We start from the raw sequence: 23,720 nt of genomic DNA, 5'->3' as shown, positions 1-23,720 counted from the left end.
TCCAGGCCTTTCTGAAATCATCCTGTTGTCATTTCTTACTGAATAATAATATTCCATAACATTCATGTACCACAATTTATTCAGCCGTTCTCCAATTGATGGGCATCCATTCAGTTTTCACTTTCCTGCTACTACAAAAACGGCTGTCACAAACATTTTTGCACATGTGGATCCCTTTTCCCACTTTAAGATCTCTTTAGGATATAGGCCCAGTAGGAACACTTCTGGGTCAAAGAGTATGTACAGTTTGATAACTTTTTAAGCATAGTTCCAAATTGCTCTCCAGAATGGTTGGATCCGTTCACAGTTCCACCAACAATGTATCAGTGTCCCAGTTTTTCCACATCCCCTCCAACATTTGTCATTATCTTCCTGTCATCTTAGTCAATCTAAGAGGTATGTAGTGATATCTCAGAGTTGAATTAATTTGCATTTCTTTGATCAGTCGTGATTTGGAACACCTTTTCATATGACTAAAAATAGTTTCAATTTCTTCCTATGAAAATCAAATTCTTCATCATCAAATTCTTCATCTGTTCATATCCTTTGACCATTTATCAATTGGAGAATGGCTTGAATTCTTATAAATTTGAGTCAATTTTCTATATAATTTAGAAGTGAGGGGAAAAGGGAGGGAAAATTGGAACACAAGTTTTTGCAAGGGCTAATGTTAAAGAATTGTGCATGAATATGTTTTGAAAAATAAAAAGCTTTAATTAAAAAAAATGAGGCTTTTATCAGAACTTTGAATATAAAATGTTTTCTCAATTTATTGCTTCCCTTACAATCTTGTCTACATTAGTTTTGTTTATAGAAAACCTTTTTAACTTAATATAATCAAAATATTTAAAAATAGATATTTTGTGATCGATAATGATCTCCAGTTCTTCTTTGGTTACAAATTCCTTCCTTCTCAGAAAGGCCTGGAGTGACTTACATGAATTGTTGCTGAGTGAAATGAGCAGGACCAGGAGATCATTATATACTTCAACAATAATACTATATGAAAAATAAAAATAAAAAAAACAAAAAAACAAAAAAACAATAATACTATATGATGGTCAATTCTGATGGATGTGGCCCTCTTCAACAATGAGATGAACCAAATCAGTTCCAATAGAGCAGTAATGAACTGAACCAGCTACACTCAACAAAAGAACTCTGGGAGATGACTATGAACCACTACATAGAATTCCCAATCCCTCTATTTTTGTCCGCCTGCATTTTTGATTTCCTTTACAGGCTAATTATACACTATTTCAAAGTCCAATTCTTTTTGTACAGCAAAATAACTGTATGGACATGTATACATATATTGTATTTGACTTATACTTTAACATATTTAACATGTATTGGTTAACCTACCATCTGGGGGAGGTGTGGGGGAAAGGAGGAGAAAAATTGGAACAAAATGTTTTGCAACTGTCAATGCTGAAAAATTCCCCATGCATATATATCTTGTAAGTTAAAAGCTATATAATAAATAAAAAAATACAATTAAAAAACACAAATTCCTTCCTCCTTCACAGATATAAAAGGTAAACTATTCTATCCATTCTTTAAGTCTAGATCATGAACCCATTTTGACTTCACTTTGGCATATGGTGTTAGGTGTAGGTCAGTGCCTAAATTCTGCCCTACTAGTTTCCAATTTTCCCAGCAGTTTTTGTCAAATAGTGAGTTCTTATTCCAAAAGCTGGGGGTCTTTGGCTTTGTCAAATATTAGATTGCTATAGTGATTGACTATTTTGTCCTGTGAACCTAACTTATTCCATTGATCGACTATTCTATTTCTTAGCCAATATCAAATGATTTTGGTGATGGCTGCTTTATAATAGTTTTACATCTGGTATAGCCAGACCACCTTCATTTGTATTTTTTTTTCATTAATTCCCTTGAAATTCTTGTCTAGGTTAATTTTTTGAGGTGATATCACCTCTACTGTATCAGGTGTCTTTGGAGTTTAAAAAAAGAAGGAAGAAAACAAAAGATGCTCACATTTTCCCCTTAAATCTCTGGAAATAATGAAGTCAAATAAGACTTTGAAACTAAGTTAATTTTTGTTTTAAGCCATGGAATTTAGAGAGCTGGTTTTCAGACCAAACCCGTTGTGGTGGTGGCCACTTGTGGAATGGAATAGCAACCATAGGAGACCAACATTATTACCCATATTTTTAAATTACTTCTGTATAGCCAAGTAGTGGTGGGAAGAGGGAGATAGCTGAGAAGTAAGTAGTTTGAGTCTTGTAATTTTTAGTATTACTATCTTTCTTAGAAATTTTAAAAAGATTTCAAGAGATTTCCCAAGTTATTTCAAGTTCTTCCCTCCTTCCTTCCTTCCTTCCTTCTTTCCTTTCTTCCTTCCTTCCTTCCTTCCTACCTTCCTTCCTTCCTTCCTTCCTTCCTTCCTTCCTTCCTTCCTTCCTTCCTTCTTTCCTTCCTTCCTTCCTTTTCTTCCATCTGTCCCTCTTTCCCTTCCTTCTTTCCTTTCTTCCTTCCTTCCCTCCCTCTTCTTTCCATCCTTCCCTCCCTCTCTCCCTCCCTCCTTCCTCTCTCTCCTTTCCTCTCTCTCTCCCTCCTTTCCTTCCTCTCTCTCTCTCTCTCCTTTCATCTCTCTCTCTCCCTTCCTTCTTCCTCCCTTCCTCCCCCTCTCTCTCTTTCCTTCCTCTCTCCCTCCCTCCCTCCTTCTCTCCTCTCTCTCTCTCTCTCTCTCTCTCTCTCTCTCTCCTCTCTCTCTCTCTCTCTCTCACACACACACACACACACACACACACACACACACACACACACACACAATCTCACATAATCCTGGCCTATTTCTTTCTCTTCCCTTAGTCTCAGAGCTTCACAATGTGAAAACTGACAAAACTCAAAGAAATAATAACTTAAAAATTCATTTAGATTCCAACATGACCCTTTGGATAACTTCTTTATCTCATTGTGTGGAATTATTGGAAATGAGATTTTGACATGGTTTTGAACAATCTTCTTATATCGTGGAAGAATAAAGATCTACTCCAGGGAGTGTCTGTCAGATTTTTCAATTAAAAGTCTTCTGTTCATGGACCTCAGTGCTTCCCTTTAGATTAGGTACAGCTGTTGTACAAAAAATAATAAGGTGACTGTGCCCTTTGACTTCTTCAGAGGATTTATCTCATGAACAGGTTTTCAAGTAATTGTTTTCTTTCTGACATTGGAGGATAAAAATGTGAAGCATGGATACAGTAGGACTCTTATTTCCAGATTGGGAATTGGAGAGAGGAGTGAAGTTTTGATTATTCACACAGGATTCTAGTTATCAGGAAGCCATCCTTAGCAGCTGGGAAAACTGAGGTTAGGATTTGCTCACAGAAATTTGCAACTGCATTCAATTTCACTATTCATTTTAGAGATGAAAGAACAGTGGCTTAGAGAGGTTGGCTCACCCAAAATTACACAGCTGCCAAATCGAAAAGCCTAAATTTAAGCCAATGCCATCTGACTCCAAATTTTTTTTTACACCATAGTGCCTACACTTGGGGACAAGGACTTAGTTTTTGTTTTTATGTCCCACAGATACTAGGACAGTGTCTAGTACATAATAAGTTCTTAATAAATTGATGAATAGCAGTATAACATATTGCCTAGTTTTTAAGATCTAGCAAATTTTATTGTTCTCTTTCCCTAACTAAGGAGGGAGATTTTTCAACTATTTTGAAATCTTTACAACATTCTGACCCATTTTTGAGGAGGGGAGATATTGGGGAAAAACAGAATGGTGGGTAACTCAGGCTCAAGCAAAGAAACTGTTTGAGAACAGTTGGTGGCCACAGATTGTTCTTCACAAAGGAGAAAACCAGGGAAATCATTTTGCCTTGAAGCCAGAAGGATTTATGTTAGATTTGTCTGGATTTTCTTTTAAAAGCAAAGAATCTTTTCACCCCTGCCTATAACTTGAAAATCATTTTTGTTAAAACTTTAAAAAAACAAAAATTTTCTTAAATAGCATATTCTGACATCAGAACATTTTACCAATTTGAGTGTTATCCTATCTATCTATCATAGATGGCTTTAATCAAAGAATTAGAATTAGATAATATTTGAAACAAAATAGAATAAATATATTTTAATTTTTCTTTGATCATTTCAGAGGCCCTTTGAGATTTTTCCTTATCTCAGAGTCATCATTATAGACAGCAGGAAATGATGGATAATAAATATTTCTGTAGGGTAAAATAATGCTTCAATGGGAAATATAAAAATCTCGGAGTTGAGAGTAACTTCATAGATTAGTTTGCATATATTTATTCTTATATATGTTGTCTTCTTTGATGCAACACAAGTTGCTTCAGGTTAGGTACTGTTTCATTTTTGTTTTCATATATTCTGGAATCTGATAGGGATTAAATAAAGGATGGCTAATGAATCAAGTGATTGATCTAACCCTATTTTCCCTTGGACAAAATCCCTTTTTACAATGTATTCAACAAATATCCTTCCAGCCTTTGCTTGACTATTTTTCTTGAGGGAATATATTCCATTTTGTGATAACTCTAATTGTAAGGAAATTTTTCAATTCTTCAAATCAAATCTAAATTTGGCTCTTTATCCAATGTTTTGATTTTTGTTCCCTGATCCAACCAGAATAAGTTTATTCCCACAGTGGAGAGGGGAGTACAGAAGTCAATACACATTATCAAGCAGCAACTACTAGTCAAGCACTTTACAAATATTATTTCACTTGATAGAATATTGTATTTACCAGTCAGGAAGAACTGAATTCAAATCCAGACTTTTTTTTTTTGATGTATCAAATGATAAAAATATTTTTATTTTTCCCCTTCCTCTTCCTCCTCCTCTTCCTCTTCCTTGTCCTTGTCCTTGTCCCTGTCCTTGTTCTTGTCCTCCTCTTCCTCCTCCTCGTCCTTCTTCCTCCTCCTCCTCCTCCTCTTCTTCTTTTTCTCTTTCAAACAATATATATTTAAGCAGGATGCTTTTCAGAGAATGGGAGAGATACTAGGGGAAACTGATGACATAAAAAAAGAAGAAAAGATATCAACAAAGACTTACTTAAAAAAAAAAAAACAAATCAGTTAAATAGTCAAAGGATATGAACAGACAATTTTCAGATGATGAAATTAAAGCCAACTATAGTCATATGAAAAAATGCTTTAAATCATTATTGATTAGAAAAATGCAAATTGAAACAACTCTGAGGTACTACCTCACTCCTCTCAGATTGGCTAAGATGATAGGAAAAGATAATGATAAATGTTGAAAGGGATGTGGGAAAACTGGGACACTAATGCATTGTTGGTGAAGTTGTGAAATAATCCAACCATTCTGGAGAATAATTTGGATAATTTGGAACTAACTTTAGAACTAAGGGCTATCAAATTGTATATACTCTTTGATCTAGTAGTGTCACTACTGGGTCTGTATCCCATGGAAATAAGAAAGGAGGGAAAAGGACCACAAGTGCAAACATGTTTGTAGCAGCTCTCTTTGTGTTGACAAAGAATTGGAAAATAAATAGATGCCCATCAGTTGGGTAATGGCTTAATAAATTATGGTATATGAAATTAATGGAATATTGTTGTTCTGTAAAAAAAATTAATGAACAAGCTGATTTTAGAAAAACCTGGAAAGATTTACACAAACTTATGCTGATCGAAACAAGTAGCCAGGAATACATTGTACACAGAAACAGCAAGATTTTATAATGATCAACAATAAAAGACTTGGTTTAGTGATCCAAGGTAGTCCCAATAAATTTTGGATTGAAAATGCCATCTACATTCAGAGAGAAAACTATGGAGAATGAATGTGAAACAACACATGTCATGTTCACTTTTTTCTTTCTTTTTTTTTTTTGATTTTTCCTTTTTGTTCTGATTTTTCTCTCCCAACATGATTGATAAAGAAATGTGTATTTAAAAAAATTAATGCATGTGTATAACCAGAAAAAAAGACATAGAGAACTGCTAAAAAAAATCAGTAATTAAACATTGGGGGGAAACATATAATAGCATCACTTAAAGACAAATAGCCAAACAGTCTAAGAGATTTAAAGCTACAAGGAACCTGAGACTCTATCTAGTTCAATTCTCTCATTTTCTAATGAGAAGATTAAGTCCCATAGAGGAAAAATGATTTGCCCAAGATCACAAAAATAGTAAGTGGCAAACATGGAATTCAAATTCAGGCCATGTTGATCCAAAATCCATCACTGGATTTTGCTGTTCACTCTGCCATGTAATTTCCTTGCCAACTCCATTTCCTTCCTTCCTTCCTTCCTTCCTTCCTTCCTTCCTTCCTTCCTTCCTTCCTTCCTTCCTTCCTTCCTTCCTTCCTTCCTTCCTTCCTTCCTTCCCTCCCTCTTTTCCTCCTTCCTTCCCTCCCTCTTTCCCTCCTTCCTTCCTCCCTCCTTCCTTCCTTCTTTCCATCCTTCCCTCCTTCCTTCCTTCCTTCTTTCCATCCTTCCCTCCCTCCTTCCTCCTTTTCTTTCTTTCTTTTTTCTTCCTTCCTTCCCTCCTTCCTTCCTTCCTTCCTCCTTCCTTCCTTCCTTCCTTCTTCCTTCCTTCCTTCCTTCCTTCCTTTCTTTCTTCCTTCCTTCTTCCTTTCTTTCTTTCTTTCTCTTTCTTTCTTTCTTTCTTTCTTTCTTTCTTTTTCTTTTCTTTCTTTCTTTCTTTCTTTCTTTCTTTCTTTCTTTCTTTCTTTCTTTCTTTCTTTCTTTCTTTCTTCTTTCTTTCTTTCTTTTCTTTCTTTCTTTCTTTCTTTCTTTCTTTCTTCTTTCTTCTTCCTTTCTTCCTTTCTTTCTTCCTTTCTTATCATTTCCAATAACCCTACCTTTTTACCAGTTTCATGAAACCCCAGAAAATAAAATCTATTGCTCTCTTTCAAAAATAAATTGTTCTAGTTGTTCATCTCTGTAGCCTTGCGATGGATGGCCCCAGTATGTGAGGCTTATATGTAAAAGTAGGCAAATTCAATATTTTCTCCTTAATGTATTAGATCAGAGGACATGTAAACAGGAGATAAAGAAGAATATGGGAAACAAAAGGGAAATAGAAAATGGGCTATTTAGTTAGGGAGATGTATTACATCTTATCTATTGCATAAAGATTATCTTAGCTCATGAGTTATTTTGATATATTTTCAGAACAGCAAAGATTAGATATTCTCAGGGATGTATTTGCAAATTCCAACCTAAATTAAATCCACTGACCATACCTCATTTTTTAAATAAAAATATTCTTGGGTTCTGATGGATTTTTTAAGCATTCATTTTCCAAATTATGAAATGATGGCAAACTTTTGAGTGTATATAACCATTCATACTGAGGTCTTTAACAAGAAACAAAACGTTCTTCTTATTATAGCATTGGAGTATTTATTGCTAGCATGGTACCATTGTCTAATAGGTCACTGATTATGACTATTTTCCCTTAAATCCTCTCTGTAACTCAGTATTAACTTTAATGTTTATAGTTTAAGTTCAAAGTTAAGGTACACACATACTTTTGCTATGCTCACTATCATGTTTTATAAGTTTGCAATCATCTAATTTGAAATTCAAGTTTACTAAAGTCAATTTGTATCTGAGAAGCCCTTTCCATGAAAACGTGGAAATCTTATGTGAAATCCCTTTCCTTCCAGATTTAGCAATTAAATGCTTGATAATAAATTGCTCATCTGTCTGCAGGTGATGCCAGTGATTGTTGCTGCAGGTAGCAATCACTATGTGCAATTGCCACAATTATCAGACCCCTTCACATTGATTGGAATTTATTAATGGAGACTAGGGAAGTAAGAGATTGTTCAAGATTATACATAACATCAGAATCTCATTAGTTGAAAATTGTGGCCTTGCTCTTGAAAATGGCCTCTCAGCAGAGAGCTTCAGGTATCCCAAACTCTCCCTATTCTGTGAAAACTGAATATATATTAAGCCCTCAAGAAAAAAGTGTTAGAAAAGCTCCTTCTCCTTACATATAAGTGTGAAATTAATAGATATCATGAAAACCATGGTGAAAAAATATATATCTGGAAGTTGAGAACTGTGTTCTAAGTGCCAACTGCCAGTAGATATTTGGGTAAATTTGGGGTAATTACTTTACCTCCTAAGTTTCAATTTCTCCTTCTATAGAAAGAACTAGATGTTCTCTAGGTATATTCTGGGTCTTATATTCTAAGGAGTCTATGATATTGCTAACTTGCAATTTAGGAGCTACTTGAATTATACCTAACATTAGGTTGGCCAAATAGTGAAGAATTCTTTGGCCATATCAGCTGTCTGAAAAACCATCTACTAGGTTGAATAAAGGTTGCAATATGCTTTAGTGGAAAGAAGAATCATAACAATGAAACCATGGATCTTTGAAATATTGAATAATAATATTAGAACTCCTCAAGACAATCTCAATAGGTTGTCCTGTAAATACATAGGATTTCATTGAAATTTATATTTTAAATGAAGGCAGCACTTTAGATAGGCTAAGGTAGCTCAAGTGATATTTTTAAGCATCTTGCTAGGGTAGGACAATTTGACTATTGTCTGTTAGTCCCTTGGAGTAATTCTAAACTCCAGGACATTAGTCCTTACAGAAGCTATTTAAGCAGTAATTAGCTGCATCAAATGCCCCACTGTGATAAAATAGAAGTTTAGTAAATGTTTGCTGAATTGAGTGATACAATGGCTGCTTCACAAGCAATCCCTTCTCCCTTGTACTTGAATTGTCCAAGTAATTCACTGTCTTTTTCTTTCTAAGTAGGATACTGTGTGGATTTAGTCAGATGCCTTCAGCTCTACCACTTATGGCTTTAGGCATTTTACTTAATTTTATTGGGCCTCAATTGTAAAAGGAAAAATTTGGAATAGGTGACCTCAAAGTTACTTCAAGGTTCCACATTTATGGTACTATACTATGAATTAAGTTTACCTAATTCCATTTAGCAATCTCCATATGTTAAGTATGAGATTATTTCTACTTTCTCCTGACATATAATTCTAATGGCATTTATGTAGAGTTGCTCTATTCATGTAAGCTTTCCTTCCTTTGCTTCTTATCCCCAACAGGCATGATTAAGAAATGGTCTTGATTGATGGAAGCATATGTTTAAAACATCACATGCACAGATAGAAAAAGCCTTTTGACTCATGCTCCAGATGTTTCAAAGACAGTGCTATTCCCCAAGGGTCCCCCAGCATGGCATCCCAAGACAGGAAAAGAACAGATGAAGGCTAAGGGTGAAGCACGGGTTACTTCATGTCGACTTGCTGACCAGGTCAATGTCTTCTTTGACTCACCAGATCAAGGAATAAGGAAAGGCATCATCGATTCCTCCTGGAAGATTCAAAGAATCACAGAACAGAGGAACAGGAAATGACTTCATATACCATATAGTACAGTTTTACATGAATAAGAGTACTTTCTAAAACATTCCCAACAAATGGTCATCCAGCCTTTTTTTTTGGAGACCTGAAAAAAAGGATCCACTATCTCCTGAAACAGCACATTTCATTTTTTATTTTAATTTTCAGGAAAATCTCCTAGTTTAGCACTTAACCCACCATGCTACACTGATACTTTTAGATCATAATTCTCTTTAACCCTTCTGATCTAATATTTAATTCCTGCTCCATGTCTTTTAGTAGGCAAAAAGTATCTTGATCATATTTGTTTTGAATCTATCTTAGATGATGAAACCTAAGTCATGGTGATATAGTTAATGGGTCATCAGATACAATGTGTGCTAGGTAATAGAAAATTCAAGTTTCTCCTCTGACATCTGGGAGTTTGAAATTTGTGTAACACATTTGAAAATACTATTTCTTTCTTACCTGAAAGAAAGAAGAGAATTAAAACCTAAGAGATTTAAGAGAAGAGGGATGGGCAAGGCACTTGGAATAGGATGGGGTTTTCCCAAAATGGTGTAGAATGAGAGGTGGAGACAGAGAGACAGAGGCATGCAGAGAGAAACACAAAGGCAGGGACAGAAAAACAGAGACAGACAGACAGACAGACACAAACACACACACACACACACACACACACACACAGATAAAGAAAGAGAAAGAGGGAGAAGAGAGAGAGAGATTCTTTTTCCAAAACATCACGATTTCTGATTGGGGGTTTACCATGAATCAGAGAGATTATACTGAAAAATAATATTATAATTATCCTCAAAGCCAGGAAAAGAACAAATTCTGTGAATAAGCAATGATGTATAGGGAAATGGAGTCTTAGTAAGTAGCTTCCCTGAAGGCAGTAGTCTTGAGCAGTGTATTGAGAAATACAGTATAAGTTGTTGATCTAAGTATGTCTTGTTTCTATCAGATTGCTGTCTAGTTTTGCCCAGCAATTTTTAATCAAATACAAAGACTTTTTCCTTAGGAAGTTTATCGTTTCCATTTTATCATTTTATATATATAGCCTATTATATACATACACATATATAAACATGTGTATATGTATATACATACATGTATGTGTATAAGAAAGAATCAGAAATAATAGAAAATACATGTATGCATATATTTATTTAATTGCATTGTTTTTTGATTCTTTCTTATATAGTCTATTCTACTGAATTATCTCTACTTTTTAATCAAGAGATATACAAGAGTTCTCTAAAGAGTTTTCCCATCTCTTCTCTTCCTTTTCCAAATTAACTATCCATTGGATTGCTGCCAAAAAAAAATTATCTTATGCATAAATCTGGTTATATTTCTTCTTTGGTCAAAATCCTTCAATGTCTCCCTATTGACCACTAAATAAAGTTCAAACATTTTTGTCTGACATTGAAATCTTTCCATAATGTGGTGCTTTCTTCCTATTAGTGCATTCTTACTTTTCTAGACTTATTTCATATTATTCCCCTAACACATTAAATTGTTCATAGAAATGGTCTTTCTTGCTCTGAGAGAGACAATGTGATATTATAGTAAGGAAAATAAGTTCAAATTCTACATCAAATACCTAGTTTTGTCTAGTGTCACTTAACTTCTTTATGCCTCAGTTTCTTAATTTGTAACATGAGAGGGTATGATTTAATGATTTCTAAGTATCCTCTCAGTTCCAAATCTATGATCCCTTGTGAATATTGTTTCCTACACTTAAAATGTCTTCTTTTCCCCTCCTTCACCTATTGAAATCCCACATATCTTTCAAAGTCCAGCTCAATCTTTAGGATGGCAACTTCCCTTTGAAGCCTTCTCTGATCCCTACTCTTGATAATGACTATCCTTATATCTCACGTAGGACTTTGCTGAGTATGTGTGCCTCTCCAGCACACTTAGCAAACCTTATTGGTGTCTTAGTATGTTTATTATTCCTCAAATGGAAGCCAAGGTCCATAATTACAGGAACCTCATTTCACCTAAACTTTCCTTCTGTTTTACCTTCTAGCATCCTATGTGCAATAGATGCTTAATAAATATGTATTGAATTGATTAGATCCAGTCTTGTTAAGCTTTATGTTTATGTATTATGTTTTTATGTCATATTTTATGTGACATTGCATATGTTGAAGGGAAACATACTTCATTATTAGCATATCTTGATTGCTCTGTGCTACTTGAAAGAGAAGATGATCTTAAAGAAGAAAGTAGGTATATCTAATTCAGGGAAAGGACATAGAAGGATTTTTGGGAAGCACATGGCTCTGTTAGAGGAAGAAAGGCTGGAATCAGATGCCAGAAGGTAGGATCAGGAGCTAGTAGCTTGAGGATATTAGATATAGTTGGACAAAGCATCAATAGAAGTCATAATAGGGCACGCCTCCTTTGTTATTCAGCCTGAAATTGTTTCTATTTTACTCTAAAAATCCCCCCCCCCGCCCCTGACACACATACATACATAGCACAAAAATGTACTAACAGACCTAATTGTGATAATCTAATGGCTCATCATCATCTTGCTGGAAAGAAAGTTTCCTTCAGCCTGTTTCCATTTTTCTGAAACTTGAGAATCTAGTCCATCTCTCCCTATGGCTCTGTCTCTAGTCAGCCCCATAATCAGTAAGTACTTACTATGTATCCAGCAAAGCTAAGAGCTGAGCTGGGGGATTGAACTATGAGTGGCTTCTTGGAGCAGCTTCGGCATTTTCCTGGAAGCTCAACTCCATTTTAATGACCTTTTGAACTATTTTGTCCCGCAACATCTCTGTTCTCAGCTATATGGTTTCAGAACAGAAGGCTCCTCTCTGTCTGGTTTGACCATTTCCAGAATTTTATAATGAACAATATTAACCCCAAAGAAGTAGAATGAATGAATGAGGCATTTGTTCAGCAATTACAGCAATAAAGCATGTATTAAGTTGAAAAGCAAGACGGTTTCTATTCTCAAGAAGCTCATATTGTAATCAGGTGACACAAGATATGCAAAGTTTCAGTTGCAAGAGAGATGGAGAAGACCAGTAGTCCTTAGGGATACAGTGGCAAAGCATGTGGTAATATTTTTCATCAATGTCATTTTCATTGATAAATCTGTATCTGTTTTTAATGCTGAACCATTTGACCCTTCCAAGGACTTTGATGCAAAAACTCTCTTTTCTGGGTCTACAGTATTCGTGGCTACTGTAACACCCACAAAAGAATTTGAATGTATCTCCACAAGTAATGCTTCCTTGGGAATTATGGCTGTGGAGAGGGCTGGAATCAGAATTGGTGATGTGAGTGGGGGAGTGGGTGTGCCTGCAATATCCAGATATCTAGGACTTTTAGCTTTGCCATCAATGGCAATTGGTCACGGTTAGTGCTGTTGGCAATAAAGACTGTCAGCTTTTTCTCCATAGAGATGATGGGCCCTGGCTAAAAACAGGGCCGGTGATCTGAGTGGTACCTGCTAACCCCTGGGGCTTTGGGGCTGTCTTCATTTTGAGCTGAGAAGTGATATTGGGTTGAATCATCTGGCAAGGCAGATTTCTATTTCTCCCTCAGAGTATCTTACTTCTTCATGTAGATTGACTTATCTGCCCCAATGGCAGAAAAATTTAACTATTGGTACTTTATATTCTAATGTGATTTAGATACTCTAACATTATGCATCTGTTCTCAGTCTAAGAGAAAATTTAATGAGATTTTTGGAGGCATTCTGGGACTAAGCAATTTCTTCTCCCTGAAGAATGGACAGTTACAATCTCTTTCTTTCTTTATACAGGTTAATATTCTAGTCAGAATCCCAGAGTTCTCTTGAGGAGAAGGCCTTGATCTTGGAGAGTCATATATTCCATCATCTTCACTTATAAGTTCTTCTCTTTCTCAATATTCTTCATGATTCTTTTCCCTCCCTGAGGCCTAGAGTCTCAGTGATAGCAATGATTTCCATAATCATGTCACCTTAATTGCTGCTGTCACTGCAAGTATTGAAATTAATTTTGATTTCTTTTTGTTTCTGCTTAGCTCTTCAAATGTGACTAATGTGATTATTTTTGGATTCAGCTCTAACAGTGTTCCCAGCAATTTTGTGAGCATCTGAAACCCTAGTTTTAGGGGTGAAGCTGCCTGCTGCCCCACACCATTCAACACAAATGTTAAAATTTTAGAGAAGAGAATCAGCTGTCTTAATGCCATTTCTGTCAACTGGTGCATGAAATGCATGAGCTTTTGATTCCAAATTCCATTTTCTGTATCTCAATTAAGTCTCTGTGTTGATTGTTGATTTTATTGTAAGGTCTTCACAATGCCAAACATCCCCAGGATGACTAAAATAATTGGATTTTTGAGATGTGCTCTGATCTTGGCTTCACTTAGAATTATTTCCTTTCTTTCCATTAATTCTGATTCTACCCTTCCTTCAAGGTCCACCTAAGATCTCATCTACTCTCATGAAGCTTTTCTTGATTAACATCTCTTCATAGCTATTTTCCCCTTAACTTGAACTCTCTCTACATTTGTATAGTTTGTGCCTTACAAGAATGAGTGTTTTGATATATTGTCATTGATTTTTTTCTTTAGTTGTCTAGGATAGGGACAAGAAATGGAACTGTGATTTCATTGGTATTGTTGTTTGTCTTATGTTCTCAAGGATTACCAAAATGATATCATTATGTTGGTGACAAGGAACAATGTATCTGTTAGTGATCAGACTGATAATGAGCATGGTTATCACAGGTCAGGTATAAATGGTTCATATGAAAGCCTGGAGTAGAGATGCTTCTAAATTGGCAGATTTCATATTTCTTTTGAGGTACTGCAATTCTGCTTTGCCCATAAAACACAGTGCCTTCTTTGATACAGACATGACATGCGGGTGGTAGTCCTGTTCCAGGGTCTCCCATGTCTCACAATCAATGTTCTTCAGAGAGACCTTGAGAGTGTCCTTATATTACTTCTTCTGCCCTTCATGTGACAACCTGCCTTTTGTGAATTCTCTTTAAAACAGTCTTTTAGGCAAATGTACTTTTGGCAGTTGAATTTCATGATCAGCCCATTATAATTGTGTTTTCTTTGGTAGAATCTGAATGCTTGGCAATTCATTTAAAGAAAAATGTCTAAATCTGTACCTCAGTTTTTCCAGGTGATCTCCAGAACCTTCCTAATACAATTCAAATGGAAGTGATTCAATTGAAAATGACTTGAACAACAATAAAAAGCCCAGTGAGGTAAGAGAGCTATTTTTGTTATTGTTGAGCTGTTTCAGTCACATCTGACTCTTTGACTTATTTGAGTTTTCTTAGCAAAGATGCTAGAGTGCTTTGCTATTCCCTTCCCCAGCTCATTTTACAGATAAAGAAACTGAGACAAATAGAACTGACTTGCCTAGGGTCACACAGATAATAAGTGTCTGAGGCCAGATTTTTATTCATGAAAATAAATCTTCCTGACTTCAGGCCTAGCACTCTATTCACTGTACCACCTAGTTGTTCCCTATAGAAGAGCTATAGTATGATGAGGGAAGTGTTGGATTTTGAGTTTGGAGTTTGGCAAAGAATCATAAGTTATGGACATGGCTAAAGAAACAAGTTCACCCCCTGGACCTTAGAAACCTGGGGAAAAGTCCCCTTCATTTCATCCTTATAACATTTTTGTGTTTAATCTAATCTAATTTGTGTTTAATCTAATCTTCTCACTTTACAGAGCAAAACTGAGACTTGGAGGGGTGATATGACTTTCTTAAGATCAAACAGCAAAGAGGAGAGTTAGGAATAAAACCAAGTCTTCTGACTTCTGATATAGCATAGGGTGATTTTCCATTCTGTCCATTCGATTATCAGACTGTTTGTTTTCAAAGCCTTTGCTTTGTAGATATGTTAAGTCTCTCATGATGAAAGAGGCAGCACTTGCAAGGGAGTGAGGGGAAGAGATCTCACTGCTGTGAATAACAGCACAGATTCTAGCTGGTCTGCTCTTCTTGTCTAAGTAATAAATCACATTAAGATGGAAAACAGGAGTATGAAAGAGCTAATTTGACAGTTCTGTGATGGCCCTCCAAATTTTGGAAAAGAAGAGGGAATGTGAAGAGAAGTAGAATGTAAAAATGAGAAAAAATATGAAGCAATGAAAAGAACTCACATACCACAGGGACTTCAGCTAGCCTAACATTAATCATGAAACCTGGGCATAGTAGAAAGGGACATGATGGGTAGTAAAGATAATTGCTTCATGATTCAACTCAGTGGGCTAAGAGAACTGATTTCAAACTTGGGTTAAATACTATGAAAAGCATTCAAGACAGCCCAGAGGGGACCAACTGAAGGAATCTAGGAGAAGATTTCAAGTCATTCAATCAATACCTTGTTTTTGTCATTTTCAGCTTGAACTCAGATGATTAATGAGCACATATGCTGGTTCCACTCAGGGAAAGAAAAGAAAAGAAAAAAATTTTAAAATAAGGAATGGATTTTTGTGAGGCAAAGAAGGCAGGGATATTTTTTTAGGAAATGAACAATGATGTAAAAACAAAAAATAGTAGTAAAAATTAAAGAAAAATATAAATCTAACATTTGACAATATGGAATCATCTTTAAGAGCCAAATTATGTATTGCTACTAATGAGCCTTTTATTTTCCTTAGAATTGATGGAAGTGGAAGAAGATAGGAGATCTAGATCTAAATCCTGATCCTGTTCTTTACTATGGGCAGTTTACTAAATTTGTGATTTTAGGCAAATCTTTCCTTATCTTGATTTTAGTTCTTAGTTGATTTGTGTGTAAAATGAAGGGCTTGAATTAGATATCCAAGGTCTCTTCTAAATTTTACATTTCTGATCTGATTTTTGTTACTTACATGATGATAGCATGGAGACTAACTTTTCAGAAACTCAGTTTCTTCACCTGTAAAATGGAGATAATATTATTTCTGGAACCTGATTCAAAGGGTGACTATGAGAAGTACAAACCTAAAAGACCAGTCTGAATGTTGCAATATTTTTTGTTGTTATCTTCTTTATCTCATCTTATTAAATGGACTTCAAATAGAAATTATCTTAAAGAAAATAATTCTGCTTTCCTTCTTTTATATTTCAGGTTCTGTTGATTATTATACAGGTGGATCCTTTTTGTAGTTGAATGAATTTCAGATGTGACTTTATTGTCTTTGACTCACTCAAAGCCTCCTCAGTGTAACTCCACCGAGCAGACAGGATAACAGGCATAAAGTGTACCTTATCCTGTTCCCACATGATTTTGGACTCTATGTTTTGAAAGCTTTTTATTCCATATAGGTTAGAGTTTATGAATATTTGGTATATTTTTCAGTGTTAATTGGGAGGGTAAGATCTGAGTGACTGTGTGGGGGCAAATGAGAAGTCTGTAATGATGCTCTCCATATAGTACAATTTAATGCATATGTCCCAACTGGGAGGATGGTATAACACATAGAGTTCTAGCCATGGAATAAGAAAGGGCCTGAATTCAAATCCTACATGAGACACTTTAAAAAATGTATGACTCTGGGCATGTCATAATCTCATTTTCCTGATACATAAAATAGGAAAAGAAAATTATACTACCTAACTCCCAGAATTGTCATGAAAATCAAAAAAAGTAATATTTGTAAAGTGTTTTTCACAGAATTGTCAAGTACCTGAAAATAACTTAAAATGTAATTGGGAAATATTTAATAAAATACAACATAGATAATGTGAATTTTTTTTTGAAAGTCAATATGTGCCATGTAGGGATCTGTTTCTGCTTGAGTGTGATACCACTAACTTTGTAAACTTTAAAGTACCTTGTAAATGCTAGCTGCTATCATTATAGATAAGGATTGTTTAATAATATCATTATAGATAAGTAATTGTTTAATTACTATTAATGATGAATTATTATATTACAGTGATTTTATTCTTATTTTCTACATGGCATTAAGATACAGATTAAGAATAGTATCTATAGTCAGTATTTTGAAGGTGGACCAAATGAATACATTTTGTAATTGAATAAGAATATTTTAATTAAAGTTCATCTTCTAGGAACTTACTAAGCAGACAGGATGAAATCTATTTTGTCCTATTTTCACATAGTTTTAATTTCTTCTTCTAGATCTCTATATTTTGAAATCTTTTTATTTCATGCATTGACTCTACCAGGAATAAAACAGTTTCAGTTACATTTACTAAACTATTGATATATTGGTTATCATTATGCTTTGTGAAGTAAAGTCTGTTTTTTCCAAATTATTTGTTAAATTTTAACCCTTTTGTCATGTGCTTTGAGAAAATAAATCAATTATTGCCTTTCTTTTATGACAAGGATATATTTATCTTTCCATGGCTGCCTAGGGATGACAAGCTCTTCATTTCACTAATTGATAACAGGTTTTTGTTAGAGTGTCTCCTAGAGCCATTGTCATACATTTTACTTTATTGAAAATGTTTTTGATTAATATTTACATAGATTAATATTACATAGATATTAATTGCTCCAAATATATCTTTATCTGATTTTAAATATTTATATTAATATCTATTTTTATCTTTTATTCTTAAGTTTTTTCTTCAGTAAGTCATTTAGTTTCTTCGTAGTCTATGCATATTTTAATTTTCTCCTAGTCTTATGCTCTAGTTATCTTGCTTATAGGAGAACAAGGTATTTGTAAGTATCACCATTATCCATTGGTTGAATTTAAACTTTAAATTCAAACTGAAATTCTTTGACTTCTGTTCATCTTTGGCAAACATTAATAATTTTATACTTATTGAATCTGTGTCATTTAAAATATTATTGGATAAAGTTTCCACAAGATGAAGTGACAATTCAATGTGGTTTTCAATGGAGACATATAACTTGATATTATTCAAGTTACATCAAATCATTAATCTGATGTTATGGTATAACTCCCTCTTGAATGTGAACTTCATAATCATTTCTTTTCAGGAGTGATGATAATGGATTTAAAGCTTGACAGAACCATAGTGGGCTTAAATACTCTCACTAGAAGATGCCATATTCATATCAATTATTCTTGACATTTTTGTGTTGGTGGTGTGTTTTAAATAAAAAAACACTTTTTCATATTAAATACTGTGATTTTTCCCACCATGTTTGGGTTTTATATATTTGTCACATATGACAAAGGAATCAGGAGCTAAAGACTTTGTGATAATAGATAAAGATGATATAAATATTATAGAATTCTTGGATCATTTGCTTAATTATCAATGAAAACATAAATAATTACTCCTTATATCCTTATAATTTCTTGGCACATTCTATTTGCTCCTCAGTCAATATATTGTTTACTTATAAGTATTTATAATTTTTTTGTTTTGTGAGTGACATAAGTTACATAAAGGAGTGCTTTATGTAAAATACAGAAACATATAACTGACCTTCCTAAGGAGGAAACTTTGACTTTCCTATTTCTTGGTAATAAATATGTGATAAACTTCTATTTAGAAAGAAGAGTGCAAGCTTGCATCAGAAAGGAAGTTGGAAAAGTTATTTGTACCACTTTTAACTTATTTATGTATTTTAAACAGGCCAACTGCTTTCTAGTTTTGCAGAAAAGCTAAAAATTTTGTTACTTCCCTTGACATCCCTCTTGTATCATTTATTATATATGTATATATCCTTATGATATCAATTTTGAGTTTCATTCAATTTATGTTATTGTGTTGTTGGACTTATTTTGACCATATAAATGGTCTGGGGATTTTCTCCATTCCTTTTGTTTGGAAATATTTTTCTCTATTTTCTTTGTTTCTCAAGCCTCTATAGTATAATTGAAGTTAATGTTGTTTATTACTTATTTTTTATTTCTTCAAGTCACTTTGACCTCTAAACTTTTGATTTTCACTTTCAAGTATAGATTTAAAATATTGAGGATTTCTGCTAGATTTTGATTGTTTTTTAAAATTCTATTCTGGATGTTTTTATTTTTATTGTTGTTACCACTAAGTTGATTAAATGGCATTTTTGTTATTTTGCTGTGCTTATAAGCTACATGTTGTCATCATCTACCAATATTTTATTTTCGCTCTTCCATAGTTTTTTCAAGACATTCTGCCATCTCCTATACAATATATCTTTCCTTCGATAGTCTTTGTCTTGACAATAGCACTATATTTTATATCACAGTTATTTAGGTATTATTAAAGTACTTGACTATAAGCTGTTTGATATCAAAGTCCAGATTATTCATCTCTGAGTCTCTCTCAATGACTAACACAGTATTTTTGAACTGCAAAGGCACTACATAAATGTTTGTATTAAGTTTGCATATACTTTGTATTAATCCATCTCTCTATGACAAGTGCTCTTAAACTTATTTATGAATTTTGATGAGAAAAAATGAACCTTAATTTTTCACTAACTGAAATTTAGCATTTCCCTAAACTATTAAAAATATTACTTTGGGAAGGAGTCCCTAGACTTCACCAGGCTACCAAAAGGGTCCATGACAGAAAAAAAAGGCTGAGAATCCCTGGTGTACAAGTTTTCAGCCCTCCAATAGGATGTAAGCTGTTTAGGGCAGCATCTGAATTTTTTGGTCTTTATAGACCCACAGCTTAGCATATTATCTTGTATATAGTATGTAGTGGGGGTTTCATAAATTTTTGTTGATTGATTTAAATTGAATAATCAGGCAAGAACAGAGCTAAAATAATAAGTTATCATATTACCTGGCATCTGCAAATGGAGCAGCTGGGAGCAAGGCTTGGATGTGGATCATGGTGCCACCAAAATGGTGACAGGTTCTGCCATAGACGAGTCATAGAACTAGATTGAGGATCAATATCCTCAGCAGGAAGAGCAGAACATGTTTCTGTTCAGATTAGCGCATCTGCCTGATGTTTGCAGAAGAGGCTCACAAACAAGACTGGTGGCTGCTGTGCACAGAACCTAAATTGTGCAGATCTTGATAAACCTTTCATTAAGTGGCACAACATGCTGCTTTGGCTTCTGATCTAAATTGCAGGGATCTACGATGGGAAGGACATGATGGCTGTGGCAAAGCCAAAAACATAGCATTTGCTAAGGGGAGTACTACAACTGGTGTGCAAAAGATGGCATGGACTTGAATAATTTGTTTTTGAAAAATGAAGAGTTAGTCTCTGATTCCTTACATATGTACCATGTCGAAGATCCTAATATACTCTTCAAACCGCAAAACACTCTATGGGTGATGTGTCAGCACAAGGAATTTTTAGCGGGGTTGCTGCCAATCAGGACACATGAATGCTATTAAATCTCTTAGGACCATATCAGCAATTTCTCCTATGGTTTTTAGGAGAATTCGGAGCCAAAAATTGGATGTTTGGCTTAAAATGATAGAGAGAATCATTAGTACTGTCCTTAGTTCCCAAATGAATTTATAGTCAGCAGGTAAGAGAACACACTTAAAAAAAATTATATATATAATATATATATATATACACACACACACACACTCATACATATATAACTGACATACATACATAAACATTTAACGCTGATTATACATGTTAATATACACATCACACTGATACATATATTATGCTTATTTTATTATGTACATAAAGATAACATGCATATGCATAAGAAAATGACTAGCTTTGAAGGGTCACCCATTTATATAGAAATATATGAATATATCTAATGCTGATATAGAATATATAGAAACATTATACATACATGTAGATATACATTTACATGTGTAAAAATACAGCTAGATGTCCCAGTGAATAGAATTCTGGGTCTAGAATCAGGAATATCTGGGTTCAAATCCAGCCTCAGACACATGCTGACTGTATGATCCTGGGCAAGTCATTTTAACTTTTATTTACCTCAGTTGCTTTATTAATAAAATAAGATAATAATAGAATCTATCTCTCAGGGATTTTATGAAGATCAAATGAAATTATATACATGTTAGCTGTTATCATCATCATCACATATCTCTATATATTGTCATATATGCATGCATATGCATCTACTTGTATATTTTATATCTATGTAGCTATATAAATATATAGTGATGTCTCTGTATGTATATATATATGTGTATATTTTTACAATATATCAATATATTTATACACACATGGACACTAATTAATACCTGCCATGCAGGTGTTAGAGAAACAAGATGTAACAACTGCCACAATGAAAACTTTAGAGAATGAGAAGATGTAAAAAAGAGACGAGGCAATATTATATCTCTATCTTTGGTTCTATTATCCATTTCATCCATCTCTGTCTCTGTGACTATATCATTTATCTCTGTCTCTATATCTATGTAATCTACCTTTGTCTCTGTATCTTTTTATCTATATACCTCTCTCTCTTCCCCTATCTCTATCTACATACCTATTCAACACACACAATAGATTTATATGTCAATGTTTTAGAAATATATATGTATGTATGTAATATGTGTGTGTGTGTGTGTGTGTATATATATATATATGTACGTATGTATAAAAATGTCACTCTGTGTCTTAGGCTCCCTAATATCCTTTTAGGATCAGCCAAGTGTCACTTTCCACATGAGGTCTTTGCTTATCTCTTCATTTATTAGTTAGTGCCTTGTTCCATCGTCGTCTCCCTCAATTACTTTGAATTTATCTTGATTTCTTGTGTAGCATCATTCTGAATATATTTTGCCTATATATGCACATATTTTTCCTTTGTGAAAATATAGACTCTTTCAGGATAGGCAGTGTTTCATTTTTGTCTTTATATCATTAGCTCTTAATACAGTGGTTGACAAATAGTAGGTATTTAATAAATGCTTGTTAATTGGTTAGAATTGTTAATTGAACTAGAAATTATAATGGAAATATAGTAGTTAGAACCAGGAAACCAGATTCAAATCCTGATTCAACCACTTATTAAAAGATGTCAGTGTGGAAGTCACTTAATTTTTTTACATTTTAGTTTCATTGTCTATAAAATGGGGTTTGATATGCATATTACATAATTCCCCAAAGTTTTTGCCAGGATCAAATGAGAGAATGTTTGTGAAAATGCCTTATCAATGGTTATGCCAAGAATACTGATATTCTTATGACATAAGATAGAAATTTTTAGCAAAGAAAAAAAATAAAACGAATTTAGAGAAGGGAAGGAGAAACATAGGCCAAAGTCATAGTAATAGTTACTTTTTGTATAATAGTTTATGGACTGTAAAATGCTTTTTTCCACAGAAATATTTGGAATAGAACATATATATATATATATATATATATATATATCTGTATTTTAAATGTGAAGAAACTGAGGCAAAATGATCTGTCCAAGCTCTCAGAACTAGTGAATAAAAGGACTGGAACTGGAACTCAAATCCTTATCTTCTGATGCTAAAATATAGAGTTCATGGAAGTATGGACCCGAAGCTTAAAGAAAACTCATATGTCATTGAATCAAACTCTCTAATATAAAGATAAACTGAGAGACATAAAGTCACTTGCCTGAAGTCACATGGGGAATATACATCAGTGGTAGAGCTTAAACTGATTTCTGATTTAAACTGAATTCAGAGCCAGTGAGTTTTTTTTTTTTTGCTTGCATATGTTTTGCCTCTATTACCTTTTTATTTATTACTCATTCATTTATTTATTTATTCATAAGGCAATTGGGGTTAAGAAACTTGCCCAGGATCACACTGCTAGTTAAGTGTCTGAATCTAGATTTGAATTCAGGTCCTCTTGATATCAGGGCTGGTGCTGTATCCCTGCACCATTTAGCTACCCCTTCTGTTACCTTTTTAATAAACTATCTTGGGGACATGAGAATTTGAGCTGGGTCCTGGGGGATGTAGAAAGCATGAGTTGGTAGAGAAGGTATTCCATTTAGAAAGATGAACAGGAAACAAGATAAGGCATGGAACTGAGCACAGTATGTATTAGGAGATCTACTCGGCTGCCTGACAAAGGATTTATATTCGAGAGGAAATCCACAAGCAATAGAAAATATGTAAACACTTGCAATATTTTCCACTGTGTTCTGAGTTAAGAAACACATCCTAACTTGTGCATATTTTTGTTAGTTTTGAGTAGAATCTGTCTCTATATCTCACTATCTTCCTTTGGAAAACGGAAATAATAATACCTTTATCTCCCACCTTCCAGAACTGGTTTGAGAATAAAATGATATAAGTTGTATTTCATGTGGAGTCACAGAAAATTAGAGTTGGAAAGAAAGGGCCTCAGAGGCTAGATAGTCCAATCTGTACATGGACAAGAATTCACTTATGACAACCTCAGCACCTTGTTATTCAAACTTTGTCTGAAAACCACACGTGAGAAAATTCAATTCCTTCCAAGGTAGCTCAATGCACTTTTGAATAGCTCTTAATTCCTATTCATTTTTCCTTT

This window comes from Antechinus flavipes, chromosome 1, assembly GCF_016432865.1.
Source record: "Antechinus flavipes isolate AdamAnt ecotype Samford, QLD, Australia chromosome 1, AdamAnt_v2, whole genome shotgun sequence".
NCBI classification, from domain to species: Eukaryota; Metazoa; Chordata; class Mammalia; order Dasyuromorphia; family Dasyuridae; genus Antechinus; species Antechinus flavipes.
This window is presented reverse-complemented; position numbering follows the sequence as displayed.